The following is a 16541-nucleotide window of genomic DNA, read 5'->3' on the forward strand; positions in this document are numbered from 1 at the left end:
AAGAAATAGAAAGTTACACAAATTCGAAATTTCTGGAAACATCAAAACAGAAACTGGTTATATGAGGGTCGTCGATTTTCAGTTGTTGGAATGTTTGATGATCCTCTGCAGAACCACAGTCCTTGCTCTTTGAATGTCGCGGCTGCAGATATCAGCTTGGGTTCCCAAATCCTCTACATTCTTCATAAATACTCCCAACTTCTTCTTAATCTCCTCTATTGCAACTTTCACAGCTTCTTCGTCAATGGCAAAGCTTGCATTGCGCAAGAGGGACTCGATATCAATTTCCAATCGATCAATGAGAACCCGAATGTTGTCCAAGTCCTTAATGGCAACATAAGTTCCTACTTGCATTGAACTAATCACTTCCTTTTGATCCCTCAAAGCATTTTCATAGTTTTTCCACAAAGAGTCAATCCAATTTCCCATTGAGCCTACCGGGATAGAACTAGCCGCAGCTAGAGCTGCTGCAACCGGCCGAGCAGCCATGGCTGCCGCCACAACAGAACAAATCAACACAGCAGCAAATGTAGCAACAAATATCATACCCGTGACCTTCCTCCAAGCATTAATACATTTAAGCTTCTTATCGAGCTTGTTCTTTCGCATTTGCAACTTCTCAAGCATTAGTATTTGCTGCTTATAAATAGATTGAAATATCTGAAAGAACTCTTCAGTAAAGGGATCACCTATCGCCTTGAAATTCTTCGACTCCTCCAAAGTCCTCGTGTATTGACCGCTTCCCATTTCGGTTTCTTCCTCGAATCGCTGAAGCGCAACGAGAATAAGCAACTGGCTTTCGCGAGCTCGCTTCGAGCACTTCTCCAACGCAGTACAGAAATCCAAAGTCTGCAAGCTGTTCTCAAAATACTCATCAATGAACTCGAACAACTCCTGATTTTTCCATGTCTTGCTTGCACTCCAAGATAACTTTCACAACTTCCTGATTCATCTCCAACAGGCATCCTGTCACCTCCTTCAGCGAATCGAACGAGAGGGCTCGGACTTCGACTCCTGCCGCGATTATGCTGATGACATGATTGGTTCGGGTTTGGAGATTCATGTCGAAGGGCTGCGAGTCTGCATCGAGCTTGCAAGCTGCCTCATAAGAACTCAATTGATCAGTTGTGTACAGCAAATTTGTATGAAGATTGGTTGCAGAGGATGATGTTTCAGCGCTCTTCTTGCTCACATGGTTTCCACGGCTTCAATCTAGATCTAAACAAGCAAAACCCAGAAACCAAAAACCATGAAAATCTTCTCCAAATCAATCTCCAGCCCCAGATTTCTGCCAAAACATTAAGGAATTGCAGATCCTAAACCGAACCCACTTGGCCAAATCCAATGAATTTAAACCTTTTATACATAAAAATCAACCTTGAAAGACTTCACCTCCACAAATCAGTGTGTAAAAGCATTAAAGCAGTAAACCTTGGGTGATTTTTCCAACCGACCTCAATAAACAAGAGCAACCGAGAACAAATAAAGCAAATCGATAAAATATGATCAAATAAAGGGAAAATAATGGTGTGTGAGAGATGAATGAGGAAGTTTAAAGAGAAAGCGGAGATTTTAATGGGAAAGAAAATACGGGTCTTGGGTTTTTGAGATTTAAGATTTTGGGAATAACTTGCACGCATGAGGGAGAAACGAGTGAAATAGGCATGGAAAATGCGGGAAGCAATGTCGCTTCTCTCTCTAAGAAACACTATTAGGCTGCATTTATCTTTAACTTTCTCTCTCCAGAAACCAATGTCTGTGAGGGTGTTTTGTGTTTGTGGCTGAGTTTACAGTTTTAACGCGCAGAACAACGGTTACCGCCTGACCCTGAATTTGTTGAAAGGTTTGGGGTGACAGAAGAAGCTTCAGACCAAAGGCTTTGGCTTTTTGGTCTACTTTTCTTATGGCAAGCCAAAACAGTGCAGAACAAGTCAAGCGCTACAAATCTGAGGAGAAGAACGACGGTCTCTTCCTCTTGGACCAAAGAAAAAGTTCAAGATTTTGAGCTGGGTTTGTACTGTTTACAGAATTACTAAAATACCTTCAAACTGAAAATAAACTTTTTAGTCACTTAAAACCAAGTGTTTTAAAATTTTAAAGAAACTTACAACAATTTAGGTGTATTTAATTAGAAATTGATTTTAAAAAATTTGAAGAAGTTGAGGAATTAAAGGGAATTTAAGAGATTTCGTAGTTATTAACCTATTTTGAGCATCCCCAAATCTCATTTTTTCTCATGAGATTTTGAAGGAATTAAATCAAAATTTTATATGAATCGCTATAAATCAATTAAACTATATAAAAATCCGTAGATTTATAGATCCATTAAATTCTCTCAACTTCCCAATTGAATAAGTTGGGATTTCTAATCTAAAATTTCTCAACTTCCCAATTGAATAAGTTGGGATTTTGAATCTCACTTTCAATCGTTTCTTTTGTCTTGAAAGAAATTTATAACAACATTTTGGTTTACATATTTCAAATTAATGTCATGTTTATCTACTTTTCCTTTTTGTTATTTCAGTTTATGGGTTGAAGGTTCGTATAAACATCAAATACTAGATATGAATGAATGAAGAACTAAAAGCAAAAACCCATAATATTTTTGGAACAAAATTGTTATCCTTTCTCAAAATTTCCATATTGTATTTCACAAGAATGCCTTGTCAAAATTTCCCTTTTTTTCCATCTAGTAAAGGAGAGTAAGATTTGAACTTATGTGATGTAGAACAAATGAATGAATAGAATAAAGAAGAAATGAACCGTCGGAAGACAAAAGCTAAAGTTTTATATCATCAGAGTTGATAATATTTTTTAGGAAATTTGCTTTCAATGAGTATAAGTTTAACCCACAGAAGAAATGTTAATGAAGAGAATGATGATATTAACACTCTATACATTCACGTATGTGATCCAATATCGTAGTAGATATAGTGTTGAATTCTTACTTATGTGTTTTGGCCTCCTATTCTAAATTATTTTAATAGTTTTCAATTCTCCCTCCCCTCCCCTAATAATAGTACAGTAATCTAAAAAAGCCACTATACATTCAAAATACTCATCATGCATCCATTTATAGCTGGAAAGGAAAAAATACTCATCATGATGAAGGGAAAGTGCAAGTGGGCTAAGTGGCCCTTCACCACAGTGATATATATATATATATATATATATATATGTATGTATGTATATATAAATCGCTAAATACATAAAAAAAATTATTTCACGTCAAGTGTGACGATCCGTCCCAAATTATTATATATATTTTCTCCCCTAGTGTGTAAAGTGATGATATTGCCCTCGTTGGCTTAGTGATGTGGATGTACTTATGTAGTTTTAAATTATTTCCTCACCGTCGTAATTAAATCATACTCGACGTCATAAGCGCATCGGCGTGAGTTAGGGCCGAATCGGATTCGTAATGAAAAAGTTACGATTAATTGAATACGTAAACGGGTAAATCATGAACCAATTATATTAGCTCATATTACCTCTAAACCAATCAGATTTTGGACATTTATCTTTCTTTGGGCCAATTGGAACTCTATATCTCTCTCACGGTAGCCCAATTAGAAAATATTATTTTCTGATTCTGGCCAATCACATACACGTACACTTTCTCTCTCTTTCTCAACTTTTCTCATTTCTTCTTCCTTTTACACCCGAGACACCCCAAACGCACAAACCACACCAAAACAGCACGGATCGAACCTACAAAGACTACCATCACACTCCTCACAAACTCACGAACATTTTTTGGTGAGTTTTGACCGTCGACTCATGAGCTCCGACGAGGAGCCAAATTGCTCTGACGTGATCCCGGCGTGGTTTCGAGATTTTAAGGCCTAGAAAGGTATCCACGCAACTTCCTTAACACTTTGGAGTAGTTTTGGAGTGAAGCGAACATCGGTATAGGTGAGTTTGGAAAGTTGCAGAATTGGCCAGATTTTCCAAGGAATTTTCTGACCATTTTTCATAGGATTTTGAATCCTAATAGGTATGAATGTGTTCTACTCTTCAATACCTTCACATCCATATAAATTTTATGGATTTTGGTTGAGAAATGAAGTAGATATTAAGCTTTGAAAAATTTTCAGAAACCGGCGAATCAGATGGTTGCCGGCGGCGGTGGACAGCAGAGACTGGCGTGGTCCACCGGAGAAGAAGAAGAATATTTCTTCAAAGTTGACGGAATATTCTAACAGCGTCAGGTAACACCGTTATATGGGGGTGTTCGTGTTGTTGAGTAGATCACGTTGGTATATTCAAACACCCCATTTGAGCAACATATGAGGAATTAATCCTAGGCTTTGTTTATGTGCTAATTTATTAACTTAAAAATACTTGTATCGCATATAGGCGAGATGTACCCCGAGGACGAGCATGTACAAGAGAAGCTAGGGGGCTATGAACCTGCTACGTATTAGTGAGTGGGCATTTGTTATATATATATATATATATATATATATATATATATATATATATTTATATACAGTTTTCAAAAACATTTTTATATGGAACTATGCTTTTCTTACCATGTCGTAAATAAGTTACATTTTAAATATTACATTGTTACACTTGTGAATTGTATTGTGTGATGTTGCAGAGACTCAGGTAAGCTGCATGTGAGTATTATGTGATTGAATAGGTTGTATTGCATTGGTATGCACACATTTATTTAGAGCTCATCATGGCTGCACCTCGGTATTAAAGCTCCCGCCTGGGGCTAGGGCCAACCTTCATGTGATTGTTCACCTCCCACACCGCACGTTTACCTTAGATCCAAGTTTGGTGCTAGCCTGTCGTACAGACCACAATAGGTGGTTCCAACTCGTAGGTGACCCGCGAAATATCACATAACCTTCATGTGGTCGGAGCACTTGAGAGTACATATTTATACCCTGCCTATTGTACAGGTCACACTAGGTGACTCCGACTCATGTGCTAGCCTAGATTGATGAGTTACAGGTTTAGTCGTACAAGTCATGTTAGGTGACTCCGACTGGCATACTATTTTATATTGGTTTCACACCTGTCTTACATTTATTATTGCTGAGATATTATGACATGGCATACTTCAGTTTTCGCTGCTCTTGTGCATTGGTTTTTCATACCTACGTAGTAGTTTTTTCTGGAAACTATACGAGTTTTATGGAGATGGGTTATTATGTTCATAAAGATAAATACGTTTTCAAACGCTTTATTTTTGCTCACTCACCCTTTTGTTTTGCACCTCTCTAGGTTCTATTTAGCTATTCATCTTTGGTGGCTCACGAGGACTACATGGCGGTTCTGACGTTTCCATAAATAAAGTAGGGATCTTCTCCCTATTTGTATAATTAGTACTTAGTTAGTTTGACTGCACTTTTGTTTTACCTATGCTCTGATATGCGTGTATCTTACACTTGATCACTTTCACACTCTTACATATTATCTCTAGTTAAATAAGTTTAGTTTTGGTTTTTATTTATTCGCATTTTCTTATTATTATCACTTCTGTTATGCACTTGGCTACGTCACCCTCACGTGACGGCCGACACTTCTCGACTCTGGTCGGGGTGTGTCAATTGGTATCAAAGCCTAGGTTTGGCAGTCCTGCGTTCTTTGTTGGTGTTATAAGCCCTAATTATTTTTTATCTCTTATGTTAGAACCATGCCGCCTCGTAGAGAGCCACGTACTTCTTCTGAGTTTGATTTTCCAGATATTGGACAACTTGATGAAGCTATTGCTAGTGCTATTCAATCATCACTTCTTCCTCCCTAGAAGACCCCCTTGGAGACTGTATGTAACTTGAAGCTAAATAATTTCTTTGGTAATGAGGGGTTCGAAGGAGCTGAGCTTTGGCTCGACCATGTTGAGAAAACCTTTTGGGTGATGCAGCAACAGGGAAATCTTTCAGAGGACAGATGGGTTGAGATAGCCACTTGGTTCTTGCGTTTGGAGGTTGCATCATGGTGGAAATAGGAATCCTATTCGCTGTCAGCCGAAGATGCCACAAATTGGGAGATTTTCAAGCATCTATTTCAGAAGAGATTTATACCACCGGAGTATTTGGATCATAAGAGGGATGAATTCTTAGAACTAAAGCAAGGGAAAATGTCAACCACTGAGTATCATCGGAAGTTCACTGATTTTTCTCGATATTGTCCAGAGATTGCTGCAAATCCTGCTGAGATGCTCTGACATTTTAAGAAAGGTACTTGCAAGAAGTTGTGTTCTATGGCGACTTCGACTCCCTGTTCTACATATCAAGAATTCTTCGAGGTTTTACTCCGGGTTGAAGACTCTGAGAATGCTCTGGATGATAGTGATGAGGAGGAAGAGAAAGGTAATGCTCAGAAAAATAATACTAATAAAGATAAAGGGCAGTCCTTCTACGGTTCTCGTAAAAAACAGAATTTTAAGCGAAGTGGCAATAGTTCCTGTTCATCCAATGGTGGTTCGAATTCTGCTATGCCATAGAAGGACGGGCAGGTTCACAGGTGGTTCCCGATTCCAAAGGCAGAAAAGTCCTAACATTTCTAATGCTCCACTTTGTCATGGGTGTAATAATCATCATTTTGGGAAGTGTAGACAAAGTGGTAGTGGTAGATGTTTCATTTGTGGTCAAACGGGGCATAAGGCTAACCAGTGCCCGCAGAATCAGCATAATCCCCAGCCTCCTACCTTATCACCAGCAGTTCCCCTTCAATAGATTCAGGGGCCTAGTACTTATACTCCGACATGTTATGGTGGTGCTTACCACTATTAGGGGGATGTAGCTTCGTAGTATGGAGGAGCCTATCAGTATTTAGCCGATCCATTTTATCATAGTGGTTATCCACCATATCAGGGAGGTTACACGCCGTATGCACTGTACCAAGGCGGTGGACCACAATGGTATTTTGGAGAACAGTCCTAGAACATTGAGGTTACTTCTAGTAGTGTCGGTTCGACGAGATAGCCTAATCAGCCTAGTTAAGGACGAGGTATTCAGGGATGCGGTAATCAAGGAAACAGAGGTCGTAGAGGTCAACAATAGGCGCAGGGCTGTGTGCCATCACATCACTCTGCAAGATGCTCAAAGTAATCCTGATCTAATTATGGATACGTTAAATATTCTTGGACATTTTGCTAGTGATGTGGTAGAAACTAACACATAAATTAAACCCTATAAATTATGCAATCATAGTATGAGTAAGTAGGGATTGTTCTATTCCGAGGATTAAAAGGGATGCTAATCAACACAAAGTAAACTTATAAAACTGAAAACTAAGTTAAACTAAAGAGAAAACAATGAATGAGGGGGATTTTGGACGAATTTAATGAGAACAAAAGTGAATGGCAGCAAGTAAATTAAGTTGTGAATTAAATATGGGTAAGATGATAGCTAGAGGATTCTTCTCCACACATGAAACATATGCATACAAATCGATTTCCAGTTATTTTTCCTATAAACCATGAATGACAATGCCCCAAATTGACTGTGAAAAACACTAATTAACTCTCAGATTTTCCTAAGTTCATTGAATTGGACTCAGCGACGCAACCAAATTATTCTTCTCAAGTTCCCTAACTATGAAAAGCATGATAGAGATACATCTCAAAGATCATAAATTTATGTGAAAATCATAAGCATTGACAAAACTTCGTAACTATGAAAAGCATGGAACTCCTGCCAAGAATTTACTTAACTCAATCATGACTAGTGACTTTTACTACTTGCAAATATAAGTTCATAACGATTAGGTGAAATTCCCTTATATTCTAGCATCAAATCCCTGCATGCAAACTAAGTGTGCACCCTTACTAAACATACAAGAATAGGTTCTCTATAAAGCAGATAAGTAAATCGCATTCATGTTTTATGAAACAATAACTGGATGTAATCAATTTATATAAAACATATGATCATGGCTTCAAATTCACCTGATAACTCATATATGTCATGCATTTATACCATCCATTTCTAGCCTCTTTGTGATGTTTTCGAGTTAAACTGGTTGCATTTTACCTTATTTTGTGTTAGTGTGCAGTTACATGTACTTTAGGATCAATTTGAAGGAAAAATAAGTGAAAACATGCCATTTTTGGGGTTGACCCTTATTCAAACGTGGAAAGGAGTCTAGTGGCCTGTTTTGAAGCCCAAATAAAGAATCCAAGATGAATCTGGCTTGTTAGAAGACCAGGAGCAGAATAGGAAAGGAATTGGAACATCTAGCCTGATTTAGAGGAGCCAAATAAGGAAAAACGTTCAAAACTTTGGCTTAATGGTTGGGATCACCTTGCAATCAGCCACATCCAAATTTAGCCTATAAATAGTAGGGTTTTAGATCACTTTTTCATAAAGTCCCCTTGGGCATCACCCAGAGCTCTTTCTCTTCTCTTTCTTTGGCCTTTCTTCCAGAAACAAAATCCTATTTCCCTTCACCATCCGCTGCCACCGAAGAAACCACGCAGCCGCGCTGTTCTTGCAGAAGTTCAACATCATAATTGCTTCAAGAGGGTCCATTCTATGAAATTTAATTTCACTCATGTTGTTCTTGATATATATATATATATATATATATATATATATATATATATATTTTACTCATGTTGTGTAATTAAGTTCGTAACTTGGGAATTCGATGTAGCCTTACAAACATGTTCTATGTTATAAAGTTGAAGTATTCAAATTACCAATCTGTGTTCTTGTTTCATTCATTGATTTTGTAGTATAATTTGTTTGATAATCTTAATGTTTGATCACCATTAGGGCTACTTATGAATTATTTGATCAAGGTTATAGTACACATCATGCTTAATCTAGGTAGACATGTGAATGAATGAAGAAACTACAATGCATACATCCTGCCATGTGATTTCATTGGTTTTATAAAGTTTTCTTGTTCTTAATGAATTCTTATTTGGTAATCTAAGTTGAACATCACAACTAGGTTGCATATTAGGAGTACTTGATCACAACCATACATCAAATCGATGATCATAAATAAGTAAAACGAACCCTAGTTGTAGATTGGAGAGTTGAATGCTTTTGGACTTAATTTTTATGGAATTGACTTGTAATGGTGAAATCGGTATCCTTAGTTTTGTTCCCATCGTTTTTGAATCAATCTGTCATTCATCTTTATCTTGTCTTGCATCTTAAGTTACTTTAGCTTTCAAAACAAAAATCTAAATTTAGTTTTCATTTTCATTGCTTAGGTAGGGTTCACATAAAACTTGTAATTTGTAGAGGACTAATCAGTCCCTGTGGTTGGACACCCTTACTTGTGCCACTATACTATCCTTATTTTTGAACTTGAAATGAACACAACAAAATTTTGGCGCCGTTGGACTGATTTCAGTTCCTATAATTGCTTGCTTTATAAACCCTATATATACGTTTCTTTACTTACATTAGATTTTTAATTTATTTTAGGTTGTTTGATTTCAGGTGGTATAGAAAGATGTATAGCGAATGTCCGTTATGTGCTAAAACTGGCCATCCTCTTCAATTTTGCCCAAGGAGAGAAGAGTTTCCTACGTTTGTCCAAGAGCACTCACACCGTATGTGTTTCTCTAACCAAGAGCCACTGCAACCATTGTCAAATACATATAGCCTTGCTTGGAGGAACTCCGATCATGGCTTTTGGAACAACATAGAAGCTCCAAATCAAGCATTTGCACCTCCATTACAACCGGAATCTTTTGACACTATTTTGGAGGACACTTTGAAGCTACTTGCTCAAAGCACTTTATAATTTCAACAATCAATGAGTAGCATGATTCAAGAACACTCCACTACACTTACCAAGTTGGAAATTCAATTGGGGTAGATTGTCTAAGCAATAAATGAACATAAATCCGGTGGTGATGATCAAGAAGAGGAGGAGGAACAACCAAAGAAAGCTTGCTGATAGGAGCATATTCATGCGACTTAAATGGCTTGTTCTCGTACTTTTATGTTATGTTTCTTTAGTTATTTTAGTCCTTTATGCTTATTTTGTGTGTTTTCAGGTTCTAAGGGCTTAAGGAGCAAAGAAGTGCATTTAGGGGCCTTTTGGAGCACTATTGGGCTAAGGATGGATAGCTTATGCTTGGAGCCAAAGTGTTGGATGAAATTGAAGGCCTTGTATGCACTTGAGGACACAAAACAATGGCCCTAACCTAATTACACAACCTTGCCATGGGCTTAACCATATTTCCCTTTCCTTGCCATGCAAACCACCCTATTTTAGGCCCATTCTATATACTTAAACCCTAGCCCTTTAAACTTGCAACCCTATTATGATTTATTCACTTCCATATTCTTCTTTAATCCACATGCATTCAACATAATTCACAACACAAAACAATCACACAAACCAACCCATTGCCGTGCCTTCCCTTGCCATTTTCAGCCATCACACTTCATCATTGCAGCCACCATTCACCCTAGTTGTCAATCACATACTTTCCCATTGTATAATTCATCCACATGCATCTTTAATCATTCACTCACAAGCTTTCCCAACAAACAATTTAGCCACATGCATCACAACCAAACCTTGCCGTGCATCCCTTGCATTTCCAGCATTCCCATTTGCATTTTCAGCTTTCCACCAACCAATCTAGTTGTCATTCCACATGCATTCCCTTCTTTAATCATTCCTAGCTGCCATTCACATGCTCTCCCATCCATTCTCTCCCTATAAAACCATGCAATGCATTCATACAATTCATTCCATTCACCACAACACAACACACAACACAAAACACCATCCTTGCCGTGCCTTCACCCCTTCCATTTTCTGCAGTTTTTCTTCTCCATTGCAGCCACTCCAACCACTCCCCATCCCTCCAAAACACTTCACACCATCACACAACCTATCCTTAGACCTTGTGCCACAACAAAGAGGAAGAGAAGAGGGCCTAAACACTTGCCGTGCCTTCACCCCTTCCATTTTCTGCAGTTTTTCTTCTCCATTGCAGCCACTCCAACCACTCCCCATCCCTCCAAAACACTTCACACCATCACACAACCTATCCTTAGACCTTGTGCCACAACAAAGAGGAAGAGAAGAGGGCCTAAACGTTCATACAATTCAAGTTTGAGTTGTTGGAATGTTTAGGTGTTTCTTTGATTTCAATGTTTAATTTCAATTCTCTTTGTCTTGTAAGTATGAGGAACTAAACCCCCTTTAGCTAGGGGGTGATTCGAAATACATGTTTATGCTTGCAATATGAATTGATTACCTTTGGTTGGAATTTCATAAGTTGTGGATTCAATTTGTTTAACCGTTTGATTGATAACTTATTTATGTATGTTTATTGAGAGTGCACGCTTAATTTTCATGCATGAATATGACGCTAGAATATAAGTGAGTTTCACCTAATCGTTATGAACTTATATTCACAAGTAGTGGAGGTTGTTTATAAACAATCGCATTAAATGAATTCTTGGCACGAGTTTCATGCTCATCATAGTAACGAATGCCTCGTCAACACTTATAGTTTTCATGATGCTTAATGATCTTTGATTGTATCTTTATTGTGCTTTTCACGTAAAGGACTTTTGGAGAATGTTGTGAATTGCGTTGCGCAAACCCATCCAATTCATTAACTTAAAGGAGAACTTGACGGTTAATTTAAGCGGACCTAATTAACCCGGGGTGTTGAGTTTCATAACTTATCGAAAGACCAACTGAAAATCAATCTTGTATGCAAGTGTAACATGTATGGAGAAGAACCTTCCAGCTAGCATTCCATCCATATTTTCATCACATTCATATTTACATTCTGCCTTTAATTACAATCTGTCCATTTAATTTAATCTCGTCAAAAACTCAATCCCCCCCCATATTTTGTTAAGTCTTAGTCATTTGATTCGTTTTAGTATTTTACGTTTGTTTAGTTTTGCATTCTTTGAGTTTAGTTTAGTGTTTTAAACTTTATTTTACGTTTATTTAGTTTTGCATTCTTTGAGTCTAGTATAGTATTTTATGTGTTTTTACGTTTTTGAGTCAAATCCAAGTGATTAACAATCCCTCCTAATCCCCGGTCCAGAACGATCCCTACTTATATCTATACTACAATTGTCAAAAAGAGGGTTTAATTTGTGTGCGTATAATTCTCGCATCAAATTTTGGCGCCGTTGCCGGGGATTGGCAACTTTGCTAATCCCTTGGATTGTTTACTTTCTGTTTATTTGTTTATTTTGTTAAAGTTTCTGACCTTGTTTTGTTTTTCTTGTTTTAGGTACTAGTGTATGACTCGGAGTTCTCAACCGATTCGTGAGGATATCTCGGACTTTGACAGTGATTTTGAGAGGACTTTGAGACGGAGGAAGAAGTACCACCAGTCAAATCTATCAAGCCCAGAACCTGAGCTTGAAGAACAAGTCCCAGAAGAGAAGGAGGAGCCCAAGGCACCCAAGGGGGTAGTTGAAGAACCCCAAGGCATGGCCTTGGACAACCGGACACTCAAGGAGCTTTCTGCTTCGGGATTGGGTAATGCCGCACCCTTGTGTATCCAATATCCCCCACCGGCCGGAGGCAAGACCGAGGAGTTTGAGTTGAAGTCAAGCTTGCTCCACCATATTCCGAAGTACCATGGATTGTCCATGGAGGATCCGAACAAGCACTTGAAGGAATTTGAGGTAGTGTGTTCAAGCATGACTCCCGTCAACATCGACGGAAGTATTTTGAAGATGAAGGCTTTTCCATTCTCTTTAATGGACAAAGCCAAGGATTGGTTGTACGACTTAGCTCCTGGAACCGTCACATCTTGGGAGAGCATAAAGATGGCATATCTAGAGAAGTTTTTCCCAACTTCTCGAATCATCTTTTTACGAAAAAAGATAAGTGGAATCCAACAAGAAGAAGGTGAGTCCTTTCCTACGTATTATGAACGTTTTAAATCTCTTGTTGCTTCGTGTCCACAGCATCAGATGAAGGAGGAGTTGCTTCTGCAATACTTCTATGAGCGGCTCCTACCAATTGAACGTCAAATGCTCGACGCCTCGGCGGGTGGAGCATTGGTGGACAAGACACCCAGGGATGCCAAGGTTTTGATTGCTAACCGAGCATTGAATGCTCAACAATACGAAGGAGTAGGCCAAAGAGGACCCCCACGGCAGCAAGTACATGAGGTAAGTTCCACACCCGACATTCATTCACAGTTAGCTAATCTTACTTCCATTATGTCTCAGATGGCCGAAGGAATGAGGGTGCAAGGACCAATTGTATGCGGAGTGTGCTCTATCCAAGGACATGCTTCTGAGAAGTGCCCACAACTCATTGAAAATGGTGGAAGGGAAAGCGCAAATGCAATTGGGTTTCAAGGCCAAAACCAACCGAGGAACGATCCATATTCGAACACGTATAATCCAGGTTGGAGAGACCACACGAATTTCAAATGGAGGGAGCCCTAACAACCACCACAACAAGGAGGCTTTAGACAACAACCCCCAGGTTTCTTCACGAAGCCATACGCACCCACACATGCTCCACAACAATCTGCCCCAAATGCTTCAGGTACGTCCCTAGACAATGATACACTTCTTAAGTTACTAACTAATTTGTCTCAGGGGCAAGAGAATCAAGCCAAGGCAATGCAAAATCAAGAAAAAAGGGTGGATCAATTGGAGAAACAAATTGGGCAGATTGCGGAGTTTGTAGGCCAATTCCGAGACCAAGGCAAGCTCCCAAGCTCAACCATCCCAAACCCAAATGGAGGGTTCGAAACGGCCAATGCAATCATCTTGAGAAGTGGAAAAGAAGTTGGGGCAAGTCCTACACCATCACCATCAGGTCCTAGCGAGAATGAAAAATTGAGAATTGAAGAGGAGGAAGCAAGCCACCCCACGGCAAAGGTGGAAACACCATTGCCGCAAGCTTTTATTGATCCAAAAATGTCCAATTCGGCCAAAAAGGGTAAGAATGTGTCAAATTCGGTTCCTACTAATGTTTTTCCTTGGAATGTGCCTTTTCCTAGTAGGTTCATGCAAACAAAGAAGGAGGAGCAGGAGAAAGACATTCTTGAGACGTTTAGAAGGGTCCAAGTAAACATTCCTTTACTTGATGCCATTAAGCAAGTGCCCAGGTATGCAAAGTTTTTAAAAGAGTTATGCACAACTAGGAAAAGAATTGCAAACAAAGAAGTTGTGAAAGTAAGTGAAAATGTATCCGCGGTTTTGCAACGAAAGTTACCTCCAAAATGTAAGGATCCAGGGAGCTTTACTATCCCATGCATAATTGGAAACACTAAATTTGAACAATGCATGTTAGATTTAGGTGCTTCTATTAATGTCATGTCGTATTCCATTTATGCATCTATGAACCTTGGTGAGTTAAAACAAGATGGAGTTGTAATTCAATTGGCCGATCGTTCTAATGTTTATCCCAAGGGAGTCCTTGAGGATGTTTTAGTGCAGGTCAATCATCTCATATTTCCTGCAGATTTTTATGTCTTAGAAATGGAGGATTCAAGCGATGCTCCATCATTACCACTCTTGCTAGGCCGTCCGTTCATGAAAACGGCCCAAACCAAGATTGATGTGGCCAAAGGAGCACTAACAATGGAGTTTGGTGGTGATGTAATTAAATTCAATGTTTATGACTCTGTTAAGAATCCTAATGATAGTCATTCTTGTTTTGTCATAGATATGCATAAGGACATAGGGCCGAAAGGATCCACACCTAGCCCGAAGGATGTATCAGGAACCACCGTTGGAGAAGAACTTGGAGTGATTGCCCTACAACCACCCAATATGGCCGAAAGTAGCCATGGTGACATTGTTGATAGGGCTGCCGATCTTGAGCCTTCACTACAATATGTTTGTAAGTCGTCAAGCCCAATTTCAATTCCCATTTCAAATAATAGGTTGTTACCTTATGTGGCGCAGGTGACCAACCGATTTGAAGGCGATGGGAGCATGTACATGGACTTTCGGATCCACAACACCACCATCAGGGAGGATCGTTATCCCCGCCCATTCAGTGAGCCATATTATGAAAGTGTTCAAGGAGCATACCGTGGACGACATACCCTTCCATGCTGTGGACTCTAAGTGAGGCATAAGCATACCATCGTCCGGCTGCAAGACGTAAAAGAAAGCGCTTCGTGGGAGGCAACCCATGCAATCACCAAGGAGAAGATGGAATTTACACTCCATAACCAGATTTGCGTCCCTAAACTCTTCTCTTTGTTATTTACATTCTGCCAAGTTTAGCGTGTTTTGTTGCTGTTTGTGTGTTTGTTTTTGTCAGGTGTGATTTTAAGCTTAAAACATTGAGGACAATGTTTGATTTAAGTGTGGGGGGGGGGGGGGGTAACTAAGTATATTTGATGCAAATTCGTGGGATTTTATCACCCATGACTTCAAGTGTTGTTCCTTGCTGTTTTAAAGTGTTTTTAATGTTTTATTATTTTTTATTTTATAACTCCGAAAATCACATGAAAATTTGAAAAACATGTTTTGAAAAGCCTAAAAAGAGTGTTTTGAGTCGTTTTTGTGTGTTTGTGTCTTAGGATACCTTCCAACACAATGATGAGGATTTGGTTTGTAATTGCATGACTGTTAAAAAGAGTTATAAACATGGAGAAAAGTTTGATTTACTCTTGGTATATGCTTGGTTATGGTTATAATGTATGACTTCACATGCAATCATAAAAGAAAAATTCATTTTTTTTTGTAACATGCTTGAAGGAAGGAACTCAAACAAACGCTACAACCTTGTGAGACTTGAGCCTAAACGTTCTTTGGAGAGTTATAATCTGTGATTCTTTGTTTTCTAAAGTTGTTGCATGATCTCATTATTCCTTGCTTGGTTGCTACTTAGAATGCAATTATATCATGATAGAACTAAATGCTAGAACTTATATCCATTTCATTCAAAGCATGACATTGAATTGCATAACATATATCAAGATGAAGTTGTGTAGTTGCCACCATAGCCAAATAGCCTTACTTCCCATATTTCGTATATATTAGTTTTAACCTTGTTGAGCCTCGTTTAGCCTATTTTCTTTGCTAACCACACCACCCCTTACCTAGCCTAGAGTAGGACTTTCCTATACCCTTGTTCTTGAAGTATAGTGAGCATGACTTAAATGAATTCCTTTTGAGTTACATTATGCAAGAAAATGAGTGTGGGGGAGTGAAAGTTTGTTCTTACGTTTATATGTATGTTTTGAGATTCAAAAGAAAAAGAAGAAGAAAAGAAAGAAAAAGAGTGAAAATAAGTGAGAATGAACTCACGAGCGTTGATGGTTGAAGAAAGGGTCCAAAAAGTTGAATATGGCCTTAAGTTTTGTGTGATTCCCCCTTGAGTGATCAAAGTTGACTTCTGCGTTCTAAAGGGAATTCTAAGTGCCTAATTCAATACTTTGCTCACTATTGCTTTAAGAACCTTTGTTTTCCAGATTCCTTCTTTGTTATCCAAACACCCCAAGCCCTATTACAACCCGTGACTTCAATCTAGAGTGTTATGTGTTTCAATTTGTGGAGTTTGAACTTGGTATGAGCATATGGTGTCACTGGTTCTTGCATCTAAGTAGGAGCATTCCATTCATGAGATCATACCTAAACATGCTT

At 38.7% G+C, this 16541-nt stretch overlaps 1 pseudogene; it reads right to left on the reverse strand.

The window, feature by feature from the left end:
- Nucleotides 1–8492, reverse strand: LOC137724987 (UPF0496 protein At4g34320-like; annotated as a pseudogene).
- Nucleotides 8493–16541: the final 8049 nt, after the last annotated feature.

The sequence above is a fragment of the Pyrus communis genome, chromosome 2, assembly GCF_963583255.1.
Source record: "Pyrus communis chromosome 2, drPyrComm1.1, whole genome shotgun sequence".
Lineage (NCBI taxonomy): Eukaryota > Viridiplantae > Streptophyta > Magnoliopsida > Rosales > Rosaceae > Pyrus > Pyrus communis.